The sequence below is a fragment of the Dysidea avara genome, chromosome 2 (assembly GCF_963678975.1).
Source record: "Dysidea avara chromosome 2, odDysAvar1.4, whole genome shotgun sequence".
Taxonomy (NCBI): Eukaryota; Metazoa; Porifera; class Demospongiae; order Dictyoceratida; family Dysideidae; genus Dysidea; species Dysidea avara.
In genome coordinates, this window is record NC_089273.1 from 5,710,049 (window position 1) to 5,720,541 (window position 10,493).

Sequence of the window (10,493 nt, forward strand, 5' to 3'; positions counted from 1 at the left end):
GTTTGGTATGATATGTGACTGGGTCTGCGAAAGCATGTGGGCACAAAAAAATAGCCTACTTTTCCAAACTTTCACCACTGATAACTCCATAATTAATTTTTTTTAGAAAATTAAATTGAACCACAAGTTACAGAATGCAAATAATAGTTTACTCCAATGTGGAGATATGACCTGTTACATTATGAAGTGTAGTTTGTGCCCACACGCCCTGTTTTTGCAGGCCCACACTGTAAAAAAAGAGGAATATAAGATGGTATATCTAATGGCTTAAACTATACAAATAATCTCAGCATTATACTAACTATCTTATACTTTAGTATAAACCCCATCTTATATTATGGGAAACAGATTATACTTTAGTTTAATACACATTCTTTGTATGGCTTTGTTTACTTAACTAAATGTGATAACTTTTTAGCTTCACCATCTCATTATTGTCTCATTTTTAGCTTCACCATCTCATGTGACCTAAGATTTTTTTTTACTATACCAAACAAAGTCATGATGATTTTACAATAAGTAGCTACACTTCTGTTAATCACTATAGCTAGCTAACTAGCTTCAGTTTGTTGTGATAATATCATACGCACACATTTTCATATGGCAAAGCATATAATACCAGAAAAATTATTTTTTTTATTATTCAATCTAAGAGTCATACAAATCCAGATTTTCTTGCACAGTTAGCACATCTGCAAAAGTTCGTAGTAATGCTTGTTTAAAATTAAAAGGGTCAATGGTGTGCGCATGCGTATTAGATGCAATTAAGTCGCCATCTTTGTCGTTATTGTTGTATCGTAGGTTGTAAATGTGATTGATATGGTGGTGTCGCTCGGACGGTGTATCTCGCGGAGAGAGTGTGCGCGATCGGCGCCATCGTCCAATGAGCCACGATGATAGTTATGGACCACAACTGTACATCCCTGCTGGCTGTAGTGGTGAAGTGGCGCGGCTAAGTGGACAATTCCTTCGATGGAAGCAATCAAAAACAGCTCTGTATTAGACTAAAATGATAGCTTGTACGATAGGTTTAGCCGTATTAAGTTGTTTATTGTGTATTGTATGACAATGGCCTGCAAATGCATGCACTGTTTATTATTAGTAACTGTAACATACACATTGTAGCATACATACTTTAACTTATTGATTGTAACGTGTTCTGTGATTTACATCCTAGGCAAACCAGCTGTGCTGCCTGCCTAGTAATTAATAATAAAGAAAATGATCCAACTTTGGTGTTGCTGTGTACGTATTACATGTTTTATATACTGTTATCTCAGCTTATGGCGGATGACGAGTGGACACAGTTCATCAGCCATCAACGGTAAGAGTATGCATGGTCTGCTCTTATGATTTTGTATATTATCTCTTCAGAGATACAGTTTCTTGTCGAACCTCTTAGTTCTACAGGCTGTCAGTGTACAACATCTGCAGTGTTAGTTTCCTTCAATGGCAGCTGCTTCCTTTAAAGAATCTGGTAGCGACCATATGTGGACAGTTTTGTTCTTTTTTCACAGAGTTATTCAACGTCATCTTCTAATTACTTACAGCTGTAAGTGCATTAAGCCTGATTGCGTTTTTATTCATTTTCTTTTCAATAGGGTAGGAATTACAGACTTGGTCTCAGTTCTAGGAGATTCTTCTTATTGCTAACATCTGTAAGTAAGTACACTGAGAGTGTCCAGTATACAATTTATATTTACCTTCATTTAGGTTTGTGGAAACTGGTCTCATTTCGTCTGGGAACCGGTCTCATTTCTTCATGTTTTTCACTACTTTTTATCAACAGCTGACGGCTGCTACCTCGTCTGGCACTGTAAATAAGTTGAGTGTTTTCAAGCACCTGTTCTGTCTTGTTTGTCCTTACTTCACTGACCATGCTCGTATTGCTAACAAAAGTAAGTTCACTGAGAGTATGCACATTATACTATATTTAGTCTTGTTTTGGTTGTACTTAGTGATTACAAGATTCTTGGACTTGGTTATCAGTGTATCAGATGCTTCTTGTGAGCTTATGTAACACGTTAGCCCAACAAAGTCACATACGAAGTGGCTGTTTTATGTCTGGTTAGACTCACTGATAACACCTGTAAGTACACCAAATAATCCAGAATATGATTTACGTTTGCCTCCATTTAGGGTCGTGAGACCTGGTCTTATCAGACTTGTCTTAGTTGTACATGGATTGTCGGTCTCAGACTCGGTCTCAGTTTTAAAAGATTGTTACAAACTGTAAGTACAATGATTGTTCAGTATTCGCTTTATATTTACCATCTTTAATAGATTTGTGGGACCTAGCCGCCGTTCTACATGGTAATACTAGGTTTCCAGACAAGGTCTCGGTTTTATGAGATTCTTATTGTTACAAACTGTAAGTCCAACGATTGTCCAGAATACACATTATATTTACCATCTTTGTATTAGAGCTGTGGGACAGTTCTACCAGACGACTAACAGATGGTCACAGAGTTCTACATAGTGATGATAATACAGGTAATTTATAATGGAACTTGTGAATTGTATTTACTGTCTTACCTGCTGCAGTTGGATAAAGACTGATAAATGACGAAATTGATTTGATACTGTCATGGCCAAGGAGACATTGATTTACTAGCTGTGCATATTGTGGTTTTAACCTATTTACAGAATTAAATTCATTACAAATATAATTATCGAAGTTATTTAATTAAGGTTATGGAAAGTAAAAAAGTACAGTAGTATAGTAGCCAATATATGGTTGAAATAGGCTTAGTCTGATAATACACCACACTATACTAGTGATTTAATCTCTAATATATGACTGTCTTAAATGTATTCAATAAGCTATTAATATATGCTGTACTATTTCATTCCAATCATGATACTAACATAATAAGACTGTTATAGACCTTATTATTCTGAGCTTTTTTCACAGTGCCAGTTTATTATAGCAGTTTCAGAGTAAGACAAAATAACCCTAAATGTATTTATACTGTGCAATTATTTTACACTATCTCAGTGCAATTATTTTACACTATCTCAGTGCAATGACTTACATTTCCTGGAAATTCCTGAATTAAACGTATCCTCATTAAAGCTTCAGAACTTTGCTTTGCTATAAATTTAGTCCCAATATAGTAGGAGTGCAATTAATCCCAAATTACACTGATAGTTTCTAAAAATTGCGCTGTTAATCTGACAGAATCACAATGTGTTGCCATAGTGATAGCTGCCCATAGCATTACAACACAGTGGTAGGTAACTTTTGTCAAGGTAAATGTCATTTTGTGTTGGTCACTGTGTGATATTTTTGTATAATTATGGAATAATTGTAACAGCCAAAATTACACTCAGCTTTGCCTCATGCAATTTTTTAGTGCAACTATTCTCTAACAATATATTGCACTCAAATGTGTGTGATTACCTATGCTAATTCTCTACATTGTACAATTGAGAACATGGGTGTGATCAAATATATGCAATTTCACTGATTTGCTTTGTTCATTTGCTTTGTTCATTGTAAAAATTAATAATTTTTCTCGAATTTTTCATATGCAAAATTCATATGAAAATCTCTTACATGATTTTTTAACTTAAATCAAACTACTTTAATAGAGCAGCCATACAAGTAAATCATATGAAATATGATATTTTTCACCAAAGCAAAGCAAATAATATTACAGTAATCTACTTATAAATTATAAATTAAAATGACTTTTACTGTACACCACAACAGATTTTTAGGGACCCACCTGCAGGGGTATTATGCTCAAAGTTTTACCTATTATGCTATATATGCTGCAGTGCTCAAAAATTTTACCTACTATTATGCTCAAGCATTATGCCTCATTTCTCAAAGGATTTCGGCGATAACCAATTTAGACTATGGCTCATACAACTCTGGTCATTGCCAATAATGGCGGCTTTCTGATCAAATTAGTGTTGAAACAACAAATAGTGTGATATATAGGACTGAGGTAATTATGCTCATGATTCTTTGTATTATTCTTCAGAATTTCCTAGCAAAAGTTTGCATTATGCTCCTAAACTCATGTATTATTCTCAAAATTATTCCCAATAAATCAAAATAGAAATGTAAAATTGACAGTTTATTCAAAAATTTATAAGTTATTCTTGCAAGAAACTAGATACAGGATTGTTTTAATGGAAAAGTGTGCAAAAATAGGGTTGACTGCTTTATTAGAGTATGTAGGTGAACGTTCTATTAGAGTATCTCGATCCGGTGACTGTTCTATTAGAGTATATTGATCGTAGCGTATTGTCATGAAGTCTTCAATAATTCTTTCAAAATGCTGGCATAATGCTAGAATAATGATTTTTAGCATTATGCTGAAAATTATTCCGGCATAATTACTAGTGATATAATACATTTTCACAAGATTTAATTTCATATTTCAGACTGGCCATTATTCCTGCATGTGCCCTAGTTACAGCTGTTAACCCTTAATCTTTCCCAGCCACACATTTTTACATGTCATCTTTTGTTGGCTGGATGCAAAGTGCTGCATTGAAACTACCCACTTAATTGGGTCATGATCGGTGGCCTTAATTTATTTATATAAGGTAGACCTCAAATTTTTTGTCACATGTATCACGTGTTTAGCTGGATTCCAGTCACAACAGCCACCGGAAATTATCACTAGAGTGTGAAGAAAACATCGCTGGATAATAGAGGTGATTGTATTCATCTATATAGGAAGCCTACCAGTAGCTGTACATATACTTTTCTGCACCAGCGTATTGTTATGCTTTAAATTTACCTATTAGGCCACATAAACTTATTAATAGTTTCTCATCTTCCTGTACTCAAAATAGCAGTGCGGGAGGGCGGATTTTTATTTTATTATTTACTGACTAGGTAGCTGAATTAGCTAGTTAAAATGACTCAGAATGCAATTTTCTTAGACTGCTCTAACAAGGTACCAACTTTAGAAGGTGCTGGATAGCTACACTCAGCCACCGGTGGTGTAAAAAATCCTTGATGAGGTCAGAAAAATGGTCATGCGGGTGGGGATGAGAAACTAATAATTAAGTTTATGTGACCTTACATTCAGCTATTGTGCTCAAATATTCAATCCATTGTGTCCAGAATTACAACTATGTTTGTTGGTCTATGTCCAATATTATATAAGCCTAAGTGGCGATTGCCCATATTGTGCTAGACAAGTTTAATTTTGCACACACTTTCTGATAAGAAAATGATAACTTTCAATTTGTGACTAAAAGCAAACATTATTGTTATCCATGTATAAGCTGTAAAGATGCATATAATTGTATTATGTCCTGAATCTCCTGTCTGCTGTACATGTATAAGAGAATGTTCGACTTTTTTTCCTTTAACAAGCATTTTTAGTGGCCACAATATGACATAATTATTCTATGTATTATATGCTATCAGTACGCTTGATGCTTCTATCATGCTCAATAATTATTCCAGCATAATAGGCTGATGCCTTGAAATGTTTGTATAGGTTTTCAGAATTCGGACCCAAGAATTGTTTGTTATATGTGCTAAACTTCTTGATTTTCGTCAGTGTTTGCAACATAACAAAATCATTATAATATCAAATACAGTGTGGATGATATAACACTAACTGCAGAACGTTGAGTAGTTTAACACAAACTTGTATTTTCTTTGAATTTGATATATAATTCCACCAGACCTACAAACAGTTTGTAGCTACCAAATCTATGGTCATCGGGAATATTGAATATCGGGAATATCAGGAATATTGTAGGCAAAGATAATTGTAATTCTAGCTATAGTGCTAGCATAGGAAGAGTATTTTGGTCTACTAATCTAAATATAAAATTCAACTGTAATCAGGCATAATGATACTGTACATTGTGAAATTCTTTTCCAAATTGTATGTGTATGTTTATCTTACTGTATCCACATATCTTATGTTAAATGCAGCCAGTAAAGCCAGGCTGTATATATGTTAAACTTCACAATAGCAATTTGTATTACAGTTCACATAATTTGATTGACTAATTTCCTATTAACCAAAATGATAGTCTTAACTGAGTACGATGTATTGTGTTGTCTAGTTTGTGTGTGATGTATTAATATTGTGTTGTCTAGTTTGTGTGTGGTGTATTAGTATTGTGTTGTCTAGTTTGTGTGTGATGTATTAATATTGTGTTGTCTAGTTTGTGTGTGATGTATTAATATTGTGTTGTCTAGTTTGTGTGTGATGTATTAATATTGTGTTGTCTAGTTTGTGTGTGGTGTATTAGTATTGTGTTGTCTAGTTTGTGTGTGATGTATTAATATTGCGTTGTCTAGTTTGTGTGTGGTGTATTAATATTGGGTTGTCTAGTTTGTGTGTGGTGTATTAATATTGCGTTGTCTAGTTTGTGTGTGGTGTATTAATATTGCGTTGTCTAGTTTGTGTGTGGTGTATTAATATTGCGTTGTCTAGTTTGTGTGTGGTGTATTAATATTGCGTTGTCTAGTTTGTGTGTGGTGTATTAATATTGTGTTGTCTAGTTTGTGTGTGATGTATTAATATTGCGTTGTCTAGTTTGTGTGTGGTGTATTAATATTGCGTTGTCTAGTTTGTGTGTGGTGTATTAGTATTGTGTTGTCTAGTTTGTGTGTGATGTATTAATATTGCGTTGTCTAGTTTGTGTGTGATGTATTAATATTGTGTTGTCTAGTTTGTGTGTGGTGTATTAATATTGCGTTGTCTAGTTTGTGTGTGGTGTATTAATATTGCGTTGTCTAGTTTGTGTGTGGTGTATTAATATTGCGTTGTCTAGTTTGTGTGTGATGTATTAATATTGTGTTGTCTATCCTGGTCAATAAAAATTGCAGTCTTGATTGGTACACATTCCTCTCTCTTTCCACTCCTCTAACATTTTAGGACAACATGGAAAGCACACTAGGATATTAATCTCACAGTTTATTGCAGATGCAGATCAAGGAGGGAGGAGGGGAAATTCACTCTGGAGAATGACAATTGTGGTTTCAGTCCAACTACCTAGCAGAAATATTTCATATTAAATTATCACTCTCCAGCAATTAAATCTTACCATTTAGGCTTGTAATACACCTAAAGCATTTAGAATATTCTGAATGCTGATTGTGCTTCACATACTGTACTAGTTATATTAATTTTAGTACTTTTCTTATCCCCCACTATAGCTATTATTAAACCAGACACATACCCACAGCTGGCTGAAGGCTGCCAGGCTGTAGGCAAGCACCAGGTTTACTATTATTATTAATATTAGCAAAGCTAACCAGGGTGACATGCTGATGTGCATTACAATCACATAATTATAATGTTTTTTAAACGTTTCATGTTCAATTGTGTCAATATCTGAAACTAGTAGGGAGTTTCGATTGTTTAGAGTAAGAAGGAATACTTATGCACATAAACTTTTGATTGTAATTTACTGAGCTTTGTAAAAGCTTTGTAAAAGGATGTTGAGGATGAGTCTTGGGCACCAGAGTTGCCAATGGTAAGCAGCTATCACGTATGACTAGTAAATGCTTGACAAAAATTTTCAGTCTAGCAATTGACTTCTGTTTTGGATACCATATAGGCCATATATAGTTTAACATGTCCGAAATATTGTTGTGCTACTGACTAGACCTATGTCATGGGCTTATTTAGAATGAATCTGGCAGCTTGATGTGGCTTGATTGTTGTGTCCAGATGACCGAGTAGTGTTCAATGGAAAGTAGCAGTAATAGTTTTTATAATTGTCGATTTGCATTGTAACAGATTCCTTTTCAGGAATCCTGCCTTGCCACAAATGTGGCTACCCATTAGATAGTCTATGGTGGAGGAGGATGACAATATTTTGTTACTATATTCAGTGGAACATGTGATGTTTTGGACATATTTATGTATATCATTAACAAAATTAATGTTCTGTCTATTTAGTCAATCATCAACTGTTATCTGGATCATCCAAAGAAACTGATATTTTTTTGGTTTATAACATGCAGGTTCTCTGTTTTTCCTGGAAATTATATACAATATATCAGCTGTGTGTACATTATTAAATATTAACTCACAAAGTATAGACAGTTGATTTTTGCTAAAAAAACTTTTTTGTCATTCTAGATTCTTTATTCAGAGTGGTATTAGTCCTCATTTGGGTATAAATTTATTGATGGAGGCTGTTGTTTAAATCTTTAATTTGATGGACATCTGCACAGTCTAATAGCTTCAAACAATCTTTATTTTGCAGACTGAAGCATTCATCTCTTGAGCCCAGGAATGCACATAACATCGAACAATGACACACTGTGTATACACCACATGTGAACTAAACATAATTACGTGCATACCAGAGGAAGTGAATTCTTAACTGGGCTAGCATTACAGCCTGAAATTGTAAAATAACCACAACTCAGGTATTAATACCTCACCTGTTGTGTTACAACTGTCATTTGTTTCCAATGCTTCATTCAATGGCAGATTGATAATCTCTAACCTCATCTATATCATCAAGCTCCATTATATTATGATTATGGGTCTCTATCAGCACAGATGACCAACTGTCAATTCTTTAACTATAGTAGGAGTACTGACCAAGAATTTTTATAACACAATAGTACAACAAGTCATGCAAAAACCATTGGCCAAAGTTATTGGCTTTCTTCATTCACCTCAACTATTTGCACTTTACACATGTCACAATTACAACTCACTTAGTTTTCTATCTCAGCTCATCTCTGGTGTCACAATTAAATAACTGTGATGTCTTTCTCAGTCATTAAAATATACAAAGCTACAACTGAACATATGCATATATACAAGTTATACAGTACTTTACAGCAAACAAAAATTCTAACATATAATATTTATATGTTTGTAAAGTGAGATTACATTACAAAATTACTTACAATATTCTTTATACAAAAATTATTTCTCAGTGCTGTTTAAATGTCCTATTGTACTATATTACTGTAGCTTCCACTGTGTTTCTCTGTAGCATTTCCTGTGCCACACATGCACCCTTTGTGAGGACTAGTCACATAGCAACACTGAAGACAAACCATATTTAAAATGGTGTGACTGATTCTTTTGAGATGGTCTGAAAGACCATAAATGTTTCCTTCTTCAGTGAAAATTTCACCCACATAGCTACCAAGTTTGGTGAGTTAAATTACAGTATAAAACACCATTTATCTACTAAATAGTAGCTATAATGTACCAGTTTTCCAAAATCAGGTGACATATACAAATATCATGAAAATGTTAGAATTCAACCTTGTATTGTTAAGCAGGAATATGTAGCTACATACAAGAACAGTACTAGCAATGAATTCGAATATCATGAGCAGTATTTCACCAAACCTACCATGATAGGAATGAATTACTCCAGCTAGTAACTACAATGTAGTTTTGTTGTGCAACAAAATTCCTGTCATATCAAATAGAACTTAGTATTCAGCCCTCCTGTTTCTGAGCCAAAACATCACTTATAAGTGTGACATATGTAACTTTTTATGTTATGATAGCATTAGGGAAAAGATCTGTACACTACAGCTATTACATTTAAAAGCTGAAAGTTCTATGATACACATTAGGGGGATACATGCATGTGCGACACACTATATATGCATACAATCTACACTTGTTATTGTTCACATCTCATAGTATACAGTCAGTCTTCAATCTCATCCATCACTTCCATGAAGGATTCACGATAGTGAGTGACATCATTGATCTCTGATTCTCTGCTATATGTAAGAGTAGAGATAGTATAATTTGTGCCATGACAACAATCAAACTGTAATGTATGATGTGTAGAATAATTATTTATAAACAGTAACACAATAAAGTACAATATTGATGGGGTCTCCTGGACATCCAGAAACATCTTCTAATATTTGTACTTACACAGGCATGTAGCATAACCATCAAAATTATTATCAAAACTTTAGTAACACATGTGAAAGTAGCTACAGAAAAATCTACTGTGAAGTCACTGTTAAAACTGCAGCAGTGGAGTATTGCATTAGCTAACTTAATGAATAATAATATTATGTTGCTTTATTTATTTTTTATAGTTTCCATCCAGCATATTTTCCTCAAATGCTTGATATTTTGCTCAACAATTATCTCTTTTGCCTTTGACATAACTGAATTTGGTTTTGCAGGTAATTTTTGGCAATGTACATGGAAACATGATATTGCATTGCCATACCACATAATGATAATAATAATATACTTACATTTCACATATAGTAGCATTCACCCTCCTGCTATCATCAATAACACTATCAACAAACTCTTCTCTCATTGGTATCTCATTGTTGTCATTGGTAGTGTCAGGTTTAGGTGGTACACAATATTTAGTGATTTTCTTTATTGACCTTTTGTAAAGGTAAATTTCCATTATCAGAAATGGTATTAGGGGTAGTATAACTAATACAAACATAAATGATAGCAATAAATCAGGATCATAGCTGTCAATAAGTGGTACCATTGAAACCACAATCATCAGCTGTAACACAAAGCCATCAA

The 10,493-nt window shown here is 33.9% G+C and overlaps 1 long non-coding RNA gene across 3 annotated transcripts; it reads left to right on the top strand.

Annotated features, from left to right (window-relative positions):
- The first annotated feature begins 763 nt into the window (after nucleotides 1-763).
- Nucleotides 764-2,669, top strand: LOC136242713 (uncharacterized). Of its 3 annotated transcripts, none has more exons than XR_010694622.1 (9): nucleotides 764-1,324; nucleotides 1,375-1,552; nucleotides 1,602-1,662; nucleotides 1,714-1,898; nucleotides 1,959-2,089; nucleotides 2,140-2,232; nucleotides 2,284-2,371; nucleotides 2,425-2,493; nucleotides 2,545-2,669. It is a non-coding gene; the product is annotated as an uncharacterized lncRNA (long non-coding RNA). The 3 variants fall into 3 exon arrangements; XR_010694621.1 differs by having other exon boundaries at nucleotides 1,602-1,658; XR_010694623.1 differs by having other exon boundaries at nucleotides 1,602-1,658; nucleotides 1,790-1,898.
- The last annotated feature ends 7,824 nt before the right edge of the window (nucleotides 2,670-10,493 follow it).